This window comes from Papio anubis, chromosome 19, assembly GCF_008728515.1.
Source record: "Papio anubis isolate 15944 chromosome 19, Panubis1.0, whole genome shotgun sequence".
NCBI classification, from domain to species: Eukaryota; Metazoa; Chordata; class Mammalia; order Primates; family Cercopithecidae; genus Papio; species Papio anubis.
The window spans coordinates 7,768,609-7,789,671 of NC_044994.1; the positions used below are offsets into that span (position 1 = coordinate 7,768,609).

At 39.8% G+C, this 21,063-nt stretch overlaps 1 protein-coding gene and 1 long non-coding RNA gene across 2 annotated transcripts in view; one reads left to right on the forward strand and one right to left on the reverse strand.

The window, feature by feature from the left end:
- Positions 1 to 21,063, forward strand: part of EPB41L3 (erythrocyte membrane protein band 4.1 like 3) — a 236,963-nt gene that overhangs the window by 59,648 nt on the left and 156,252 nt on the right. The window lies entirely within an intron of this gene.
- The window catches only part of LOC110741779, a 28,690-nt gene that overhangs the window by 1,324 nt on the left and 6,303 nt on the right, over positions 1 to 21,063 (reverse strand). Inside the window, exons 2-3 of the long non-coding RNA XR_002518627.2 lie at positions 4,424 to 9,987; positions 834 to 912 (exon numbers count right to left, since the gene is read on the reverse strand). This is a non-coding gene — a long non-coding RNA (uncharacterized LOC110741779). The remainder of the gene's footprint in view (positions 1 to 833; positions 913 to 4,423; positions 9,988 to 21,063) is intronic.

A 21,063-nucleotide genomic window follows, 5' to 3' on the forward strand; every position in this document is an offset into this window, starting at 1 on the left:
GAATTCCAATTAGGAATGCCAGAAAAACCACTCCCCACCTAAAGGCATGGAGAAGTAGCTGTAGAAAGCTGTCTGCCCTTAGCAAAGGGGCATAGAAAAAGAGACGTTTTCCATGTAAGAGATTCATGCCTCTAGGTCATCACCAGCATGTTACCAACAGTGCAGTAAAAGGCATTTGGCCTTAAGGAGGCCATGAATTTGCACCTTTCTCATCCTTCCTCTCATCCCTCTCTCATACCTGAGGTGATCACTCATGTGGCTGCTCATTCACAATGGGGGTATCTCTAATTAGGGGGACTACTTTATATATTACACCTCAGCAACATTTTAATCTAATTATTTATGAGCCCTGCTGACTCTTAATTACTGTTTTAGTCATGTACACAGCAGCGACAGTAATTCCAAATTAAAACGTAAGTGGTCGGTATTAAGCATTGGATTAACTTTGTATAATAAATACCAATACTTGCTAAAATATACTGGAGCCAGCTGACCACCTCTTTAAGATGCAGCCATCTAACTAAAAATGTTCTGTTTACCAAAAGGGAGTTTATTGTTATTGTTTTGTTTTGTTATTTCTTCCTTTAGATTACCTCTGTATCTGAAGGACTAATTTTGAGTGCTCCTGTTTAGATGACTGAAAATTGTTCTAAAATGCTAGGCAGTCCTGTTGAAGGAAACATTGTCCAATCAAACCTACAGATTGTAATCAAGAGGAATTTTGTAAGATTATATTGATGGAAATGTTCCTTGGGAGATTGCATAACCAGCATTAAATCAATCTTCAAATAGTTTCTTAAGTTTTAATAATTGAAACTTTTGGGTTTTCTTACCTGATTATTCAACTTGAGCTTTTTATAGAATTTCTTGAGTTCAGAACACATTAGGGCCACGGGAGGGCTCTTCCAGTATCTGGTGAGAAGTGATTAGCACACAACAAAACATATCCTGTAACAACTTCTAACTTCGGAAGGTTAGGGGTCTGAAACTATGGACCTTAGGAGCAAAATATTTAACCTGCTTCCTCCATTCCAGAGCCAGTGAATGTTTTGAATATCTATTGCTAGGAAGATGCCTTGGGGAAAGTTACTGGAACTTCCTTAGTTTCTCCTCATGTTGACAAATAATCAGTATCACCCACAGACGTGTTGCACTTAACTAGGGCTTGTATGTACCCTGTGGGGCCTCTAGAAATGTGGATATACCTCTGGGAAATGGAGATCCTTATTTCACATTTAGTGTTTCAAAAGGATTCTTTGATGTGTCAACAAAGCCTTTGCTTCCTCTCATACTTTTTTTTTCCCACACCATCCAGAGGAATTGGTAGAAACCACAGTGGAGAGAGAAGGGAAGTTTTGGGGATTGGATGGAGATGGTACTCTCTTGAGGACTAATGGTCTTCACTTTTCACTTATGCGCCACCTAAAGAACACTGAAAACCTACGTACTCCACGCACATTTTTAAGTTCACATCTAAAATTTTTATCTTAAATTTAAATGATTATACAGTATGTAATTTCAGATATTATGCATCAGTTATACTTTTTATGACCAACCACTTTTATGTTATCTTTTAAATACTATAGCAGTTTTCTACCCATCATCATACATTTCACAAGTACAAGAGCAAACTTTTGTTTTACAGATATTTTGCATCATTTCTTTTCCTACATAAACTTCTGTTCCCATTCTACTTCCTTCTCAAAATATTACCCTAATGTAATATTTTTATGCTTGAAAATATTTTATTGGTTACCATCTGCAACAAAGTGAGTATATAAATTGAAATTTAAACTTAATTTTTAATTCTATTTGACTATAATATTCTCAATTTAAAAAAAATATTTTCTGGGTTAAGTGATTATTACAATGATTAGTAGTACACACTTAGATATAAACGACACAAACATATTACAAACTATGATAAATAAGTATTACACATAAAAAGTAAAGTGTTATTGGAAAATAATCTCTTCGTAATACAGGCAGAGCATTTTTCCCCACCAGCTCATGTATCTGTTGATAAATATTACATATTGCTAAAATGGAACAGGATTTAGCAACCCTTCCTTCCTTCTTTCCTTATTTCCTTCTTTCCTTCCTTCCTTCCTTGCCTGTCTCTTCTCCTTCTTTGTTTCTCTTTTTTTCTTTCTCTTTCTCACTGTCTGAGATAAGCACAAATAAACTCGTTGAGGTACAAACCTACAAACCTGGATGGATATAAATGGAAGGAGAACCATATGACAGCATAGAGCCTCCAATTTGAATTAATTTATTAGTTACTTCATTTTCTCCTTCTTCAATTTGATTGAAAGGAAAAACTGAAAATGTATTTACCTTAGTGGCTAAGGATTTGTTAATCAGTCATTGAAGTTATTCTAATTATTGAAAAAAATTGTTTTCTCAAAGTCAGCACCAATCTCTTAGACAGTCTCTTCTTTCTGCCCACTAGAGGTGTTGTGTCCTGGGACAGTGCACTGTCTGCCCTGGGGATGGGGCCAGTTTGCCTTTGTATTGCCAAGTAGGAGGAAGAGGCTTGTGAGAAAAGAAAGCCTGCAGATAGCAGCCACTTTCTCCGGCAGAGCTGTGTGAGGATCCAGAAGCTGAGGCTCTAAAAACTGAGTCTCCACCAGGCGAGGAGGCTCACTCCTGTAATCCCAGCACTTTTGGGGGCCAAGGCCAGCAGATCACTTGATGTCAGGAGTTCGAGGCCAGTCTGGCCAACATGGCGAAACCCCGTGTCTACTAAAAATACAAAAATTAACTGTAAGTGGTAGTGTGTGCCCATAATCCCAGCTACTTGGGAGGCTGAGGCAGGAGAATCGCTTGAACCTGGGAGGCGGAGGTTGCAGTGAGCCGAGATGGCGCCACTGCTCTCTCAAGCCTGGGCGTGAGAGCGAGACTCCATCTCCAAATTAATTAATTAATTAAATATAAAAATAAAAAAGAGAAAAGAAAAAGAAAAAAAACTTGAGTCTCTCTCTCTTTTTTTTTTTTGGAGACAGAGTCTTGCTCTGTCGCCCAGACTGGAGTGCAATGGCACGATCTCGGCTCACTGCAATCTCCGTCCCCCGGGTTCAATCGATTCTCCTGCCTCAGTCTCACGAGTGTCTGGGATTACAGGCACACACCACCATGCCCAGCTAAATTTTGTGTTTTTTTTTTTTTTTTTAGTAGAGACGGGGTTTTGCCATGTTCGCCAGGCTGGTCTCGAACTCCACCTGCCTTGGCCTCCCAAAGTGCTGGGATTACAGGTGTGAACCACCGTGGCCAGCCTGAAAACCCTGAGTCTCTTAAAACTAGACCAATTGCCAGCAATATGCCTTTGAGAGAAGCTGTGTGCTCCCAGGGGCATGCATGCTCCAGTCTGAATATCACTATTGTAAATAACAAATATTTTGCTATATGACCATTTGTTTTGAGGGAAAAGTTCTTATTATGAATTTAGTTGCCCTACAGATGCTACCATTATATTTAAAAAGCCTAATTAGGTGGAGTTCTGGTATCTGTGTGCCACCTTGCCTTGTCCAGTATCTCCCCCAGCCCATTCAATACACAAGCCTTCATCGAGCTTGTGGGTAGCTGCAGGGAATTGGGGTCCTGTTTGTGGCAGGGAGTCCAGTAGGGAGTGGAGGGAGTTGAGGAAGGAAGTGAGAAGTTTGATTTCCTTGGGCACTGAGATGAAAAGCTGATGTGATACAGTTGACCTATCTCAACTTCCTGACCCATTTTGTAGGAGTTTATTGATAAATGAGCTCATCTTCCTTCTGATTTCTGAGGAGAAGCCCTCAGTTCAAGGGCATTACCTCCACGTGTGCCTTGATCCCCTCTCCTCTAGAACTCTGCCCTGTGACCCACCATCGGCTCCATAATCCCAACCTTTCCTTCTCTGTGATTCCTTTCCCCATAGTTATGGTTATGCTCGAGTCTGTCTTATCCTTCAGAAACAAAAGCAAACATAAACACCCCTTTTCCTTGATTAATTTCTTGCTAGCATCCTATCTCTCTCCTTCCCTTTCCTATTTCCTCGTCTCTAACATGGCAGAGATAATAGTAGTGGCATCATAGAGTTATTGAGGGAATTAAATGAAATAACACCTGCGAAACATACAAAGCCCTATCTTTACCTGTAAGACATCAGTAAAAAATAACAATTATTGTTATTATTAGTAGTAGTATCTATATTTATGTTTAAATGTCTCCATTTCTTTAAAACTCTCATTCACTCCTGGATACACAGAATTATTAATATTTATCCCCAAAACTCAATTGAAATTGTCCTGGTGAGGCCACTTGTGACTGCATTCTAAATCTAGTGGACTCTTCTGAGCCCTTCTTTTTGTAGACCTAGTTAGATCTGCTGTCTCTCTTTTCAATAGTTCCTTCTTGGTCTTCCTCAAGACAGCACTTGTTCAACCATTACCTGTTGTGTTTCCCAGGGCTTCATCTTTGACCCAAGTTGTTATTTTTTTCCATACTGCTTTGGGATGAGTCTTAACTTCTCCCTAGTCTCAACCTCTCCTGAGCTGCAAGCAAATATTTTACAGATTGTTAGAAATATGAATTAGATGCCTCATGGGCAATTCAGCCTTAAGCTGTACACAACAGAATGTATCACTTATCTTTCACTCTTTCAGTCTTTCCAACAACATATTTCTCCCCAGTCCCTTCTCCTTTATCAAAAAATGGCACCACTACCCTGCTGGGTGCCAATGCCAGCATATACCTAAGCTAGAAAGCAGGATTCAGGGCAGACCCCTCCTTTCCTAGTCGGACAGTTGGTGTGGTCAACACTAGTGCATTGAGTGGAGACTATGTGTCAAGTAATGGGACGTCAGGTCCTGTCAGTTTTTTCTCCTGCATATTCCTCAATCCATCTTGCTTTTTCCCACCTCTACTATTATTGCCCTAAGAATAATTTATTCCTATAATAATGATAATAACTTCTTTGTTACTATTAATATTATTATTTCTTGCTTAAAGAATAGCAAAACTCTCCTACTTGGTCTTCCTGCCACTAACCAGTCTGACATTTCTCCAGCCTTTTCTCTGGCATGCTGTCAAAGTGGTAGCTCCAAAATACAAATTGAACTGTGTTGCTCCCCTGACTACAATCCATTGCCCACAGGGTAAAACTCAAGGACTTACCTCAATATGCATAATTGTCAATCACTTGGGCCTTACCTGCTTCTCTTCAAAATGGTCCTGTCCTCTCGTCTTACGGATTCCCCATATTAATGCCTATTTCAAGGATCCTGTGGCTTTTCTAATCCATTTGACCCTTCTGTCTGGAATCCCTTCCCCTCATCCTCTGCCCATCCATCTGGTAAGACTCAGCTCAGCCTAGGTTAGGTGCTCTCACACCACCTAAGCTTATTTCCAGCAAAGCGTTCCCTGCATTAAAAGAAAGGATTGGTTCACATAGCAGTTGTCCAACTAGACAAGAAACATGTCCATTTCTCCCGGCAACGCAGAGACCCATACTTTTATTTCATCTCTGTGTTCCTGCTACTTAATACTGTAGAGTACTAAGTCATGCAGTAAGTGCTCAATAAACATCCGAAGAAGGCTGGATGGGAATACAGAGAAAGTATCAAGTATCAGAGGGTTCTGATGGGATCTGCAGCAGTGTGGGAAGATGAGACATCCTCAGGGGTTTCGTGGAGAGAGAGGGTCTGAGCTAGTGGCTGTCACATACAGGTTGTTCAGGTTCACTGTCATCATTGTCAATACTTCCATATCATCACTACCAACATGGCTAACATTGATTGGGTTCTGACGATGGGCCAGGCATTATTACATTCTTTAGATAGCTGATTTCATTTAACCTTCATTTCTAGCTCTGTGAGGTTGGTACCCTGTCCCATCCCCTTTCTAAATATCAAAAAACTTAGAGAAAAGTAACTTTAACTTGCTCTAGGTCACACAGCACATAATTGGTAGAGGGAGAAATGGAACCAAGTCATGTGAATAATGCTTCTCTTTTCTAAGCTACTTATAATCCCTACTTTCCTTGTTTAACTCCTGATCATCCTTCAAGTTACCATTCAATGTGCATACAGAGCAACAAAGCAAGTTATATTTTTTAATCTTTTTTTAACTTTTAAACTTTTTATTTTGAAATAGTTTTAGACGTACAGAGGAGTTATAAACTCAGTACAGAGAGTTCCTATATATACTACATTCAGCTATCCCTAACGTTAGCATCTTATAAATACACAGTACAATGACCAAAACTAACAAACTGACATTGGTACCACACTGTTAACAAAAGGCAGATTGTGTTTAGATCTCACAATTTTTCCACTGATGTTCTTTTCCTGTTTCAGGACCCAATCTGGGATCCCACTTTGCATACTAGTTGACTCATTAGGATCTCCCTGGTCTCCAACCCATGGCGGTTCTTCAGTTTCCACCTGTCTTTCATGACTTTGACACTTTTGAAGAGTAACTCATCATTTTGTAGAATGTCCCTCCATTTGGGTTTGTCTCATGTTTCTCCATGGTTAGATTGAGGGTATGCATCTTGGGAAAGAATCTATACCCTCTGTCATATCAAGGGCACATGCTGTCTATGTGTCTTGTTGCTGATGATAACTTTGATCACTTGGTTAAGGTGGCTTCTGCTGGCTTTCTCCACTGTACCGTTAACATGTTTCCCTTTGCGATAATAAGTATTTGGGGGGAGATACTTTGAAACTATGCAGTTTAAATTTACAACCGCTAATGTTAGCATTCATCAGTGGATCTTCTCTGTAGCAATTGTTACTGTGGTTTTCTAATGGTGATTTTTCTATTTTCTTCATTCACACTACAACTATTAGCGGGAATTAGTCTATAAGGAAGAGTTGTTTCTTTTCCTCCTTTTATTTTATTTTATTTTTTTCATTTATTTTTAGGAGTATGGACTCATGGGTATTTACTGGATTCCTTGTGTTATAATCCAATACTACCTTCATTTTATATTTTTGTTCATATTGTTCAGCCTTGGCCATTAGGAGCTCTTTCAGGCTGGCTCCTGTGTCCTTTCTATAGCCCCCTGCCCCCTTTTTAAAGCGTTTCCTTACTTTCTGGCACCAAAAGGATGCTCCAGACTGAGAAATGAAGCAAATTTTAAAAATTAATTACAACTCTGTATCATATGAGAAAATTAAAATTTCTCATTGGACATGTCATGCAGTTGATCACTAGCCTTTCAGAAGCTTGGTGCTTCTCATAAAGGATTTGCCTTATGTGACTATAAGGAAACCACAGAAGGTAATGAGTCCTTCGTTCTTCTCCCCACCCCCCAATATAAAGCCTTGGAAATTACCACATAGAGTATGGAATGTTCCATTCCAGTCACATAACAATACTTGCCATTTAATTTCCTTTCAACAAATGTGCAAATGTTCCCCTTCCTGATCAATGTACCTGAACAAATGTCGATTTTCAGAATGGTGCGGCGAATGGTGCAGCAGGCATCCTGCGGTGTTCTCTAGGAATTTTAGGATCTGCATGCTTAATTCCCCTATCTAGAAGAACTTGTACTTTACCTGAGGCTTTGACTTAGTTCGTAACCAGTCGTCTCTTCCTGCAGAGTGAGTTAAGTTTGAAAAAGTTAAAATTAAAAAGTTGCTCTTATCAAGCTGATTGCACTGCCAAAATAGTTTAGACTTTCTCTATGTATCTCTGAGGGAGCTTGTTCTTAAAAATAAACTGTATGGTAGGGATGAGAGTTCTTCACTCTTAAAGTTACTGAATCTAGATTAGTGTCAATTATGGCTGTTCTTCACCCATCACTCATCAGGCTGTTGCTATGCCATTAATCAAGGGAACCCATCTAATTTTAGGTTTAGCTTTAATCAGCTCTTGTGCTATTTCCATTTTTATATCATCCTTTTATACAAACACCTCAGATTACTTTCAGCATTTTTCTAAGTCATAGTTGCAGAAAAACCTAATCCAGCAAACGAATTTTGAGAGGACTTGTAGGAAAAGGAAATCATATTGGGAATGGTGGTATTGTGTAAGGTCAATGGAGGCATATTTTCATATCTGGATGGTGTCATAGTAACTGAGCCAAAGATCAAAATACAATGAAAAGAAAAATCATATAAAGCAAGGCTAAATAACATGCTCATTCTACAGAGTGCATAAAGGCAAAAATTTTAAATATAGTAACCAAGGTCATAGTATAGGTATAGTATAACAACTTTTTTTCTGGTCTTACTAGCAAAACTGTCAATTATGTGGTAGATGAAAAAGATTTTATTTGGATTATGTACTGAGAATCTGAGATAGTAATTAAAACATCCATAATTTTGTTCAGCCTTCGTAGGATTTTTTCTAAGGAGGTAACCAAATAAATGTTGTATGATTGATATGAACTGCAAGAGGGTTTCAAATTACATCAAATAATCATGAGTTTATAAAAAAACCTCCAGAAGTTTATTTGTGGAATGATTATTCGGAACTCAGAAGATACTTTCGTTTAGAAACACTGTTTCACTTCTTGGTGTCCCAGGTGATTGGATAAGAGCCTAATTAATCCATGACATGCTTAAAGTATGGACAAACTATAGTGTTTCCATTACAACAAATTGCCATTTTTTGTATTGCTGCTATGATGCTCTGCCTTTAGCATCCTATCTCTAGTGGCTATTGAGTTAGCTGGGTGTTCACACCTCCAGTATAAGATTTCTCTGTCCTTGCCAGGCAAGTGGAGAAGTAAGGACTTCCTACAGTTAAGATAGACACTCCCTTTGTCTTTCTCTCTGCAAAAAGTCTGTGTTCCAAATTAAGAAATCTGAGAAATTTCCCTTCTCCATTTATTTGTAAATAAGTCTTTTAATAAGTCAAGACTTAATGATATAAGAACATTTCATTGTCGAAAGCTTGATCACCTGTGTTCTTGGTCTGCAACTTTGGAGTAACTGTTCAACTGTATAAAAGTAAAACTGTATCCAAATATTTTGAAGATCAAAATGTCCTCTACAGAAAAAAATTGTTTATTCATCTTCATGAGGAGCACATGCCAAATTATTCTTTTTTTGAGAGCTTATATAGAAATGGTCCTGGACACTTCACTTTAGCAACAATCACTTAATTAATTCCAGACACTATGTCATGTTGGCAAGGAAAATACTCATAATATTCAAAAAACTCATACTTGATGTAGTCTAATTGAATTACAACACTGCTGTTAAAGACTAAGTACACTTGTAGAATATGAATGTTTGTCCTGTTATGCCCTCTTCTAGAGAATGAATCTTAGGAAAATGAATGTATTTTTACTTAAGTATTAATGATAGTAGCTAACTGGTATGTGCCAACTATGTGTTAGGCACAATTGGAGGAGCTTAATATATTTGATGCTGAAAGAACCCCATGAAGTGGGTAATGTGGTCATTTCCATTTTGCAGTGAAGACACTGAGGCCTTGAAGGTTAAGAAACTTATTTCAGCCAGCAACTTCCAGAACCAGGTTTAAACTCAACTCTGACTAACCAGGCTCATCTCTTAACACCCAGACCATGCAGCTTCTACATACCTAAATAAATATATCATCATTCTGCATACTATAGGCGTACACTCTCCACAAAAGTATAATAGTGTCTGGATATTCAATGTCCTAATCTGTCACCCATTTCCAAGTGTTTATTAGGCTCATTTCTGCTTCCCATTTAACAGGGTCTCATAATTGTTCCTTTAGGAATTGGGATACATTTGCAAATCCCTGGTCTTAGTGGTTTGGGTCCAGACTCCAGTGAGTCCTCATATCTGTCACAGTGTTCTGTTTCTGCATTGGTGAAAAGAAGCTCAACCATTAAATGATGATTTTTTTTTAAACAAACGTATCAGAGTGCATTCATTCAAAGGCATGTTGTCTTCTTGCGAGTAAAAATCCATGCAGATAAGTGCAGTTCTATCATTTACCTGGTTGTGAGCTCAGAGAAGTCACTTACCTTATCTTCTGTAAGATGGGTATAAGAGATTGGCAGGTTTCCTGAAATGTAAGTGACAGAATATATGTCAAATGCTTGCAAAGTGCCTGGCACATACTAAGTGCTCAATAAATTAGTTGCTATTGTGGGTGAAGATGGTTCTGTTGTTCAAAATCTTGTTGGAACTACTTTTTGAAGTCCCTTCCAAACTAGTACATTAAGCTATTCTAAAGAAGTTAGTTGAGTTTGTTTATAGTTAAAACTCAGGGATTTGTTTTGTTTATTTTGATGCTCAGTGGATCTGACCCCATTGACCCCCTTATTTATTAGCTCAGTGCTAAATCATTTTGGCTTCTTCCAAAAACCAGTCCATCTCCAACATCATGAGTATTTGCAATTTTTAAAGTGATTCCAAATGAGGCCTGTATTCTTGAGAGAACTTCTCAAGTAAATGCTATAAAAATGTTTTGAGTGCCTGGGCACAGTGGCTCATGCCTGTAATCCCAGAACTTTGGGAGGCCGACACTGGTGGATCATTTGAGGTCAGGAGTTCAAGACCAGCCTGGCCAACCTGGTGAACCCCCATCTCTACTAAAAATACAAAAATTAGCCAGGTGGTAGTGGCACACGCCTGTAATTCTAGCTACTCGGAAGGCTGAGGTGGGAAAACTGCTTGAGCCTGGGAGGCGGAGGGTTGGGGTGGGCCGAGATTGTGCCACTGCACTCCAGTCTCAGCAAGAGAGTGAGACCCTGTCTCAAAAAACAAAAACAAAACAGACAAGGGTTTGGAGCCGTTTTTAAACTTTTTTGAATTGTGTGTGCTACAAGACTAGAAAAAAAAACATGTTAGGAAAAGCCCACATATTGATATCTATTTTTATATGCTTTTTAAAATATCTGAGGCCTGTTACCTCAGAGCAGATGCCATTTCCTGCACTTAGCACTTTCCATCAGGCAGCGTTATCAAGTCTGCAGACCCAGCAGACCCGCTAATCAGAACTCCCGGCTGCTTCGTCCCAGCATTTCTGGGAAATGGATCTATAAGCTCAGCACACCTCCCAACAGTCGAGAGCCATCTTGTTTACTTCGTCAAATGGGCTGGTTCTCCAAGGGCCTTCCTGCTCAGCTTTTGCAGCTATACGTCCACAGAGGTGAGAGGAAGAAGGGAGACCCCAGGGGCCCCCCAGCTGTGCTGGCAGAGAGAGAGTGGCCATGTGGTATTATGGTGAGCCCCCGTCATCACTGTGACACACCATTAAATGGCATTGAGAGCTTACTGAGTGCTTTTTTCATGAATTATTTCATTTAATCCTCTCAATGATCCTTGAAGCAGGTTTAGTCACTCAGTTTATAAATGAGAGAGCAGATAAAAGGAGATGAGGCAATGCAACCCCAGCCAAGGTCAGAGAGCTGGGAGGGAGGAGAGGGGCAGAGGGCAGGTCTGTGGACTCCATGTTTCCTGCTCTGTTCCCCACACTGGTCCATGGGCAGACAGAGAAACTCATTGTCTCTCGGGGTTTCCCTCAGTCCATCACAGATCACTGTACAAATGTCGCTTATTTTTCCGCCCTCTAACTTTCCTAATGAGATTAATCACTGGCATCCAGGGAGCAAATGTGAATCAGTATCAAAGTTTAAAGCCTGATCCTCTGAGCTGAAGAATAGTTGAGTCATCCTCCCGCCTCTTGTGGCAGCATTTCAACACCAAATGTTCCTACTCCAGCAGCACCGCTAGGGAAAATTAAGGTTTTGGTTCCTGGAAGATAAAGTGTCGTCAGCAGCTCTGTCTTGTCCCCTACCCAGAGTAGCTGCTCAATTTATGTTTGCAAAAGATATTGATAAATATTTGAGTGTCCATCGCAAGCTTCACTTAAATGTCCAAGATCCTAAAAGCCTTGTTGATTTTTTGTCTGTTTGCTTTTTCCTTTGTATCCAGCAGAAGCAGTGAGCCCCTGGCTACCAACTGTGCAGGCTGAAACCTAACCATTATGTACTGTCCTGATTCCAGTAATGACAGTCCATCAACACTTATTTATTGTAAATATTCACTGAGTGTCTCCTACATGCCAGGTGGGGTGCAGGTTGGGGACACAGTGTTGAGTGGAAGCAACCCAGGTTCCCTATTGGGACTTGCACCTAGTGAAGGGAGACAGTGGTTCGTGGAGTCGTCATACACGCAAACGCATAGGTGTGATGTTTGAAGCAGAGGGACTGATGCTACCAGAACCCTTGCTGAGGATGTGTGACCTAGTTAAGGAAGCTGAAAAAGAGGAATGGAAAGATGGCTGGGCCAAGGGGAGTGGAGGAAGGGAACACTTACAGCACTGAGGCTGCATTTGAGAGTGCTGTCCTCACCTGAGAACACTGGGATTGGAAAGGTCTAGGCAGGGGTGACAGCATCACTTTTGTATCTCTGAGTGCTCACTCATGTCCTGGGAAGCTGGTTTAGAAATCTGAGAAGAGACTATTTCAGGATAGGATGTTGGGCTGGGGTTGGGGAGATGTGGACAGAGCCCAGAGATTCTTTAAGGTGAAGTACAAAGGACTTGGTGATAGATCTGACAAGGGGTTTAGGGAGAGTAAGGTCCAGGAGATGCCTGGGTTTCTAATTTGCGTGGGAATTTGTGGTTTCATTCACTAAGGTCTCTACTACCTTGTGCTAGGATGTTTTTCAGCTCCTTTGAGGGCTAACGTGCCATGCTACTTATTCTGAAAAATACAAATATGAGTCAAACAGACCCACTGCCCTCACAGAGCTTACAATCTAGCGGGTCAGTACACGGGGAGTGGTTAAGATATACCTCTACCGACTCACTATCTCCTGATGTTTTCTCGAAGTATGGAGGTTGCATAAATTTGGCAATGGTCAACACACACGAATGCCCCCTCCAGAGGGTGACTAGGGGATGGGAGGCCCTGGAACTTGGGTGCCCTGGTGGAGGCAGAGGCTGGGGATGAGGAGATCGATGGAGAAATACCTGGCGATGTTTGAAAGGGCACTGTGAATCACTGAAGAAACCTTAAAGCAGACCAAATGGAAAAACACAGCACAGGCTTCAAGCCTGAAATGACAGAATCTAAAACTCATCTTTAGTGGGCACGCCAAGCGCAATCAAAAGAAGTGAGCCATGTCATGGGAGCAAGTGGGATGACAGTGATTTGTGAGGACAAAGGGTGGATTGCAACGTCTTCTCCTCCAACAGCCCCTTAAAAATATTCACTGCTTGATGGTGGCTAAATCTTTATAAATATCACCATGGCAACCATTGATATGAAAAATAATGTTAGTCTGGACACTTCTGCTTCAGATGATCTGACATTTTCCACTGCAGTGGTCATTGCCATTGTTTGTGCACATGAGCAAAGAGGGCCCTGCTTGAATCCTGTCACATTTTCTTTTGTCCTCAGAATATAAATGCTCATTAAATTGCCCCTGGTGTTAACAATGGCCCAGTGGCATTTGGGGAGGGGTGGCTTTACCATTCTTCCCTCTCATCTCTGGGTGTGTGATGGAAGAGGAACCCTACTGGTGTCACCAGGGTTGGCTCAGGTGTGAGGAATGGGGTTTTTCTTAGGGTGATGGGGAGGCGCTGCCTAAATCAGTTCCATGGTTGGAGGGAAGCAATGTATGTTGCATATAACTATGTCACATTTTTATCATATATCCATCATTCCCTTAGATTTAGTTTCTTCCTTACAAATCTCCTTCCTGTGTCTAATCCCAATACTGGGCAAGCTAACGCTTCAATTTTATACTTGTATCCTTCTAATAATCCTTCCAAAAGAGTTCCATATTTTATCATCTCTGTGCTTTTAAACATTCTTTCATTCAACACACATAGATTGAATGCCTTCTCAATGCCAGGCACTGTTCTAAATGACTGGACCCCTGTTTTTGTGGGACTTCTGTCTGGAATGGCAGAAGACAGACAATAAACATAATAAATAAGGAAATGATATGCCATATTAGGTCATGGGAAAAAAGGAGAGTGGGATAAGGGAACAGGTGCTGGGGTAGCCCCGTCACAGTTTTGTTTCTACTGTGTATATTTAAGGTGTGCAGGGCAGGCCTCTCTGAGAGGTGATGGGAGCAAAGACTTGAAGTAGGCGAGAGCATTAGTATTTCCTAGAGAAGAGATGATTCCAAAGCTGATGGTGAGAGCGCACCTGGCTTGTGTGAGGAACGGCAAGGACAGAGTGCCTGGAGTGAGATGGGGAGTGTGGCTAGCAGATATGTTCAGAATGGTGGGGCTGGATGGGGTGAGGGCAGATAACACGGCCCCCAGAGGCTTTGAACAAGAGTGACGTGATCTGGCTTGTTTTACCAGGCTGACAGTATCTTCTGTTTGGAGAATGACTATAGGGGTCTCAGGGCGGCAGCAGAGACAAATGTGCTGAGATGTTGCACTAACCCAGACAGGAGATGGTGATGGTTTGCACCAGGGTGCCAGAGGCAGGTACAGTGAGAAATGGCTGATTCTGGGTATGTCCTGAAGGTAGAGTCAGCAGGATCCACTGATGGATGAGAGCATTCTCCTTTGGCCTTTTTCTCAAACTCTTAACTTGTAGAATGCTCTTCTTGGTCAAATGGATACATGTTTATACAAGTATCCCATTTTGGGCACAGGTTTTTGAAATTAATATCCCTTTTCTGTAGAGGAAATTCCAAGGGAACCTATGTAATTGTGTAGGGGCAGTTTAGCATCATGGTTAAGAGCATGGACTCCACAATAAAATTGCCTGGTTCTACTACTCACCAAATATGAGGCCTGAGACAAGCTACTCAATCTCTCATTTGCGTCAGTTTTTTTAATCACCTGCAAAATATGGATAATTGTAGTTCCTACCTCATAGAATTGTGAGGAACAAAGAGATAATGTGCACAGAAATCCCTTAAAACACTGTGTGGCACACAGCAGAGGTAAATAAAAGTTAACAATAATAATTATAATTTTATTAGCAGTTGCCTTACGTTCTTTTGGTAGCTTCTTAGACTATGAACAACCTGCATATTCTTTCTAAACTAGTGACTTTTTGGAAGACTTTTTCTGTTCTCTAATGTGTCCATAGTAGTAGAAATAGTCTTTCCTTAACTCTGTTTCTCTTCTTTGTAGCCAATGCAATGTGTTCTTATTGGAGTATATTATTGTGCTAGAAAGTTACTGCTCTGAAAGTTAAAACAGTTGAATATTGGCAATTTCATATGATTTAACTGAATATCTCTGTGTATATATTCATTTGACTGTCTAGTTAGAGGCTTTAGAGGACTAGCTCAGAAGTCAGACTACCTGAGCTTGCATGCTGGCTCTGATAGCCAAATCTGTGTAACCTCGGGCACCTTGTTGAAACAGCTTCTGCCTCACTGACCTCTTTTGAAAATAAGGGTGATAATAGATTCAACTTGGAGGGTTCTGGTGATGGTGAAAGCTATTCATCTGGAACAATAGCTTGTAAAACAGTTCCTCATATAAGGTAAATGCTCAATAAATTTTAGCTCTTAGTGAAAACAGAGATCCCTGGGCCGGGTATCGTGATGTAGCAGTATCCCAATGCCTGAACACACCGGGGGAAAATCGCTAGATCCAATTCATAAAACGTCAGGTTATATTCACTTAGACACAATTTCCTATAGGTTCCTCTAGTTTTTCAAATATTTTTATCTGTTTCATCAAAAAGTACCTGCTGGAACCTTCTATTATTCATCATCTGAGATAACCACAAGTGCTTGTGTGTGTGACTTCTACACATTACACAGAAAGTTGGAATAAAACCACAAATGATATTTTTTTCTTTTGGGTGTTTGAAGAGTTGCTGAAATTCTAGTCACGATATTTAACGTGTGATGAGTTCTTTACGCCTGATGTGAAATATGCCAGCATTTTATTGACACATTACTATGAATTGGGTAGCCAGCTACAGTAATAGGTTTCCCCTAGAGTGTGAGAATGAACAAATCTGATGGCAGGCACTGCCAAGCAAACCCAGCCTGTTCAAAGTTAACTCACTTCATAGAGAATGGGCACAAGCACGTGTCATCCAGTGGTTTCTATAAGGACTTCAGATGATTTTTTAAAGATATAAATAAGTGCTTGTTATCAATGTGTATTTTTATAGCCTCTCTCTTTTGAGGAATTCTTAACATTCAGTGTAAGTATGTGCTTTAGTCTTCTTTTACCTGTTTCTCAACTCCATTTACTCCTAAAAGTCACTTGGGGAATGCTGAAAGATACTGCTGCCTGGGTCCCACTCTCCAGAGGTTCTTATCTAATTGGTTTGGGATACAGTTTAAGCACCAATATTTAAAACTTTTTAAATTTAAACTTTCAATTATGAAACCTTTCAAATGTACACAAAATAGAGGGAATTGTGTAAGTTCACATGTACCTATCACCCAGCTGTGGGAATTCACTTCAGTGCCTTAAAAAATTTGTTTAGTTGAGATAGGGTCTTGCTGTGTTGCCCAGGCTGGAGTGCAGTGGTACTATCACAACTCACTGCAGCCTCACCCCGCCAGGCTCAAGTATCCTCCCACCTTAGCCTCCTGAGTACCTGGGACCACAGGCATGCTCCACTACACCAGGCTAATTTTAAAATTTTTTGTTGGGGTCTCAATATATTGCCCAAGCTGGTCTCAAACTCCTGGGCTCAAGTGATCCACCCGCCTCGGCCTCCCAACGTGCTGGGATTACAGCAGTGAGCCACCATGTCCAGCCTTCAGTGGCTGTTTTTTAAAGAATCCCCCCACGTGATTCTGCTAATGTGCAGCTGTGGTTGAGAACCACCCATCTGTGCTAGTAAAAGAGAAAATGGAGGGAATATTTCAATGAATATTGATATCACATCAAGAGAAGTGGAAATTTGCTGAAGGTTATACAACGATTTTCAGATATTACTTGGTGCTCTGTTCATCAAGCTATAATGGCATTCAGGAGGATGGTATGTGCTCACTGCATGCCTGTTTGATTTTGTTAAACAGTGGGATAATTTGGGAATTGGCATTGAGACACCCAGGAAGAATTCCAAAATAGGCTTCATGGTTTCCCATTCAGAATATTTATACCTTGACTCCAAAAACAATACCATGCCCAGCTACTTATGTTAATTCACCAAAGCTTGGCTCAGAGATAAAGAAAGGTTTCATTAGAGAGGTTGAGAACTTGTGTAAATCTAAGCAGATTAGAGTTGATGGATCCGAGAAGACGTGGGAGGGGAAGAGGTGGTGGAAACTGTCGTGAGATTTATGGAGAAAAAGCTCGGAACCAATGACAAATTAATCTCAACTTATAATTGAGAAGTTGTTGGGGATTCAAAGACCATGTACATACGTACATAAATGTTCCTTCATGAAGTCAGTGCTTGAGTTGCTACCTCAAACAGGGTAGGCAAGCCCTGGTTCCTGAGTGGCAAACATTTGGAACACAATTTCATCTCCCAGTTGGACAGGACTTTATAGCTGATTTTGCCCAAGTGCCCTCCTGAAAGAGGCAGCCTTCTGGGGCATTACTGACAGATGTCATCTGGTATCTCCTTAAACATTGTAAGTGGAAACTCACTGCTCATGAAACAGCGGGGCCCATATTAGAATGATGGTCCTCTTTTATTGAGCTGAAATCTCATCCTTTGATGAAGGAAAATATTTCTAAACATATACAGATGTAAAACCAGATTTAAGTTTATAGGGTTCATCACATAAAACCAAAATAACCATATAAATTGATAGGAGAAATGCAAGGCCTGTAAAATAAAATCAACAAAACACGCTAATTTAAAACGATAAATGATATTGTTTTTTCTGAAACAAAATTCTTCATGTTGTGCTTTGGAAGGATGGAGCCTCTGGTCAATTTCCTTATTTAATTTGGTTCACTAAGTTTTACTAAGCAGCCCAAGGAATGCTATTTGCCTGAGTATGGTGTACCAAAATGTACTGAAATTCTCTATTTGCAGGGTTTAAGATAGTCAGATCTCAAACTTAACTAAAACTGCCTGCAATTAGTCCTCAATTTCCCATTTTAATGAGACATCCCTTGGCAACTTTGTAAAAACTTGGAAATTAAGGTCAGAGTTGCAGTGTTACCGCAATCTTTAATAAATAGGCATCTAATCCAATTATTGCTGGAATTGGGAACAGGACAATCCTTCATTGTTATTTATTACTATACTTACTGCTAATGAACTGCTGCTACAGACTGATGCATGCAATCACAGGATCCAAGCGATAACTCTTGCAAACTGTGAAATGCGTAGCGTAGATTATCTTCAGTTCAGCTCTCGTATATGTCTGAGTGAGGCTGTTCTTCCACCCCCTTTCTGTTCCAACTTCTATGAAACATGTCTGAACACACTTTGTCACCTGTGGGATTGTTGGTATGGACCGGTCGCCTAGATCAGTGGTTCTCAAGATTTAGTGTGATTTATAATCACCTGGGGAACTTGTTAAAAATGCCTGCTCCCTGGACCCCACCCCAGAGCTTGACTCACTTAGTTAAGGCTGGACCCCAAAATTTGCATTATTTACAAGCACTTTGAATGATTCTGATATCAATGGTGTGCATCTGGTAGTTTTATTCTTTTTAAGATTTTTATTGACACAGAAATGTAAAACTTAGAAAACTGTTCACGAATAAGCCAGTTTGAGAAACTCTGGTATCCTCAGATTTGTATCATTTACAAATGAGTAAGCCTTGGATATCAGACAAATCCCTAATAAACATCTTGCATAGGAGAGTGTTAGTAGCCAAGGCTTTCTTTCAAATGGCTTTGACCTATTAAACAAATTTATTTTGAGGGACAGGATATTCTAGATGATGTTCTTAATGATTCCCAGAGCATTCTGGAAGCTGTGCACTATAGTGGAATGACATTTTCAGGTTGTACCCTCACTGTTGAAATCTGCAACCAGTGAGACAGTTGGAAAGGGGGAGAAAAACATGCTGGAAAACAGGAATTAAATTAGGAAACAAAGCTAATGTTTTTCCTTAAAGTAGCTATTGCTGTATGTTTATTAGTTTATAAAGTTAACCATCACACATTTGCCTAAAGAGAAGATAGCATTAACAAGTCAATACACCCGACTTCTGAATGTGTCTTACTATCTATTATTTCTTCCTCCATTAATTTTTGTTGATAGCTTCTGGGGTGAAGCATAATAGCTGATTAGGATTACTTATAGCTTTACAGGGGATGCAGAGGCTTGCTGGCATTTATTTTGTCTTTTGGGGGCAAAGTGATTAAAATGTTAAGTGTCTTGGCATATAATTCAATAGTGGTCACGTGGTTGAGAGTTGAATTTAATATTACAGATTAACAACGTCCATTCTTTGTATTTTAGCATTCATATTTTACCATTCCATATTTATAATACATAAACTCCTTAAATAGAAAACATTCTCAATGGATTTTTTATTTTTACTTGAGAAGAATAGAATCATTGAGCATTTACATTTAATAAAGAATTGATCACTAGAATAACCCTTACAATTTTATTAAAATTATTCTGTTTAAAAGTGCTGAGACTTATTTCTAAAATTTACTAGAAATGGAAAAAGTACAAATATCAATAAGGATATGTTTTAATACAATAAAACATACTATGTACTGGTCCACCTTTAAGGCTATTCTTTATATAAGAATACAAAGAGAAAAAAGGCAAATATGGAATTCTGATGAATAGGAATGATTTTAAATGGTGTTAGCATGCCTAAACTTGCTCCCTCTCATGTATACATTTTTGTACATTTTGTGCTACATTTATACTTATCAATACTTTATTTCATTTTGCATCTGTGCCTTGCATGTAGACAGACCCCTGAAATGGTGTATACAAACTCAATAGGAAGAGAGCATCTGGAAGCCTTAATGAGCTGTAAACTTAAAGCTATTCTTAGAACCTAAAAACTCTTCAATGAATTTTTATTTCAGAAGAATAAGCTTGTTGCTTTTGAATTATGCATTCATCCCTGTATTTCTCTTATTTATGATCCCCAGTAATGCTGTGGCTGAAGACTTTACATCCTGATTTCAAGAACTTGATATGCAATTCAGGTGCCCGACATTATTCTGAGCATAAAATAAGCCTCAACTAGTTATTGCCAGTGTTGTTAACATTTCACTAAGGCAGCAGATCAAGTTGAATAAATGAGGCCAAATGAGTGTGCATGTTTATTAGGGTGGCATTTGTAGGGTTTGCTCAAGCGTCAATATTCCTTCAATTTTCATGTTTGAGAGCAAAGTTCAGATGAGTTTAACCAGACTGATTCTCTATTATTTCTTTCTGGAGTCTCGTCCATAACGCTGACAACATGGCTGTCAATACAACTGCAAATTCTGTCTTTGTCTTGGCTAGCAGGTTGGAGTTATCATTGCTACCAGTAACTGGTAGCAGAATACCAGTTACTCATTCGCTCAAGGAGTCAGTACTCTGTTGACATTTGAGGTGGAATAGAGGTTCGGGGGGATCCAATCTCTTCAGCTTGGGATGAATTTACACACATAATCTTACCTGAAGTAAGTTGCACCCTTTTCTCTGCACTGTGGCTAGAATTCTTGATAGCTGGTGGCCTTCAGTTATATAACTTACATACAGTAGAGTAATTTCAGGAAGTCCATAAATAATATTAGCGTAGAGGAAGCCCAAGTTAAGGTAGTGGAGACCAGAATGGGCATCCTAAGAACCTAGGCTAGAGTCACGGAATCTTTCTGACTTTCCATGGATTATTTCAGTATTTGCATAACACTCCCTTTAGCACTGTGTGGACATAGTAAATTAAGAATCTGAAGAACTGAGCTCTCATGCCAAATTGGCACTAATTCTAGGACTGTGTAAAAGGCTTTTACTGGACCCAAGAACTACTTTTCTACAATTTATTGAAACAGCACCATGAGGGGGGTTACATTGAGAAGAATAGAGAATTCTCTGGGGCGATAGGGGCTTTATTTTTGGTAGTGAGAGGGAAAAGGAGAGAAGTTAGTATTCTAAGAAAGCAAGCAAATTCAATTGTAATTGTATCTTCATCTTGCTTTCTACTTTATGTTCCTTCTCCTTTCTATGTGGAAGAGCTCATTATTTCCTGATGAGAGTTAAATAGTAGGGTTTTCATTATTGCTTTTACTAAGTAGTAAGTGGTGATACATCTTTT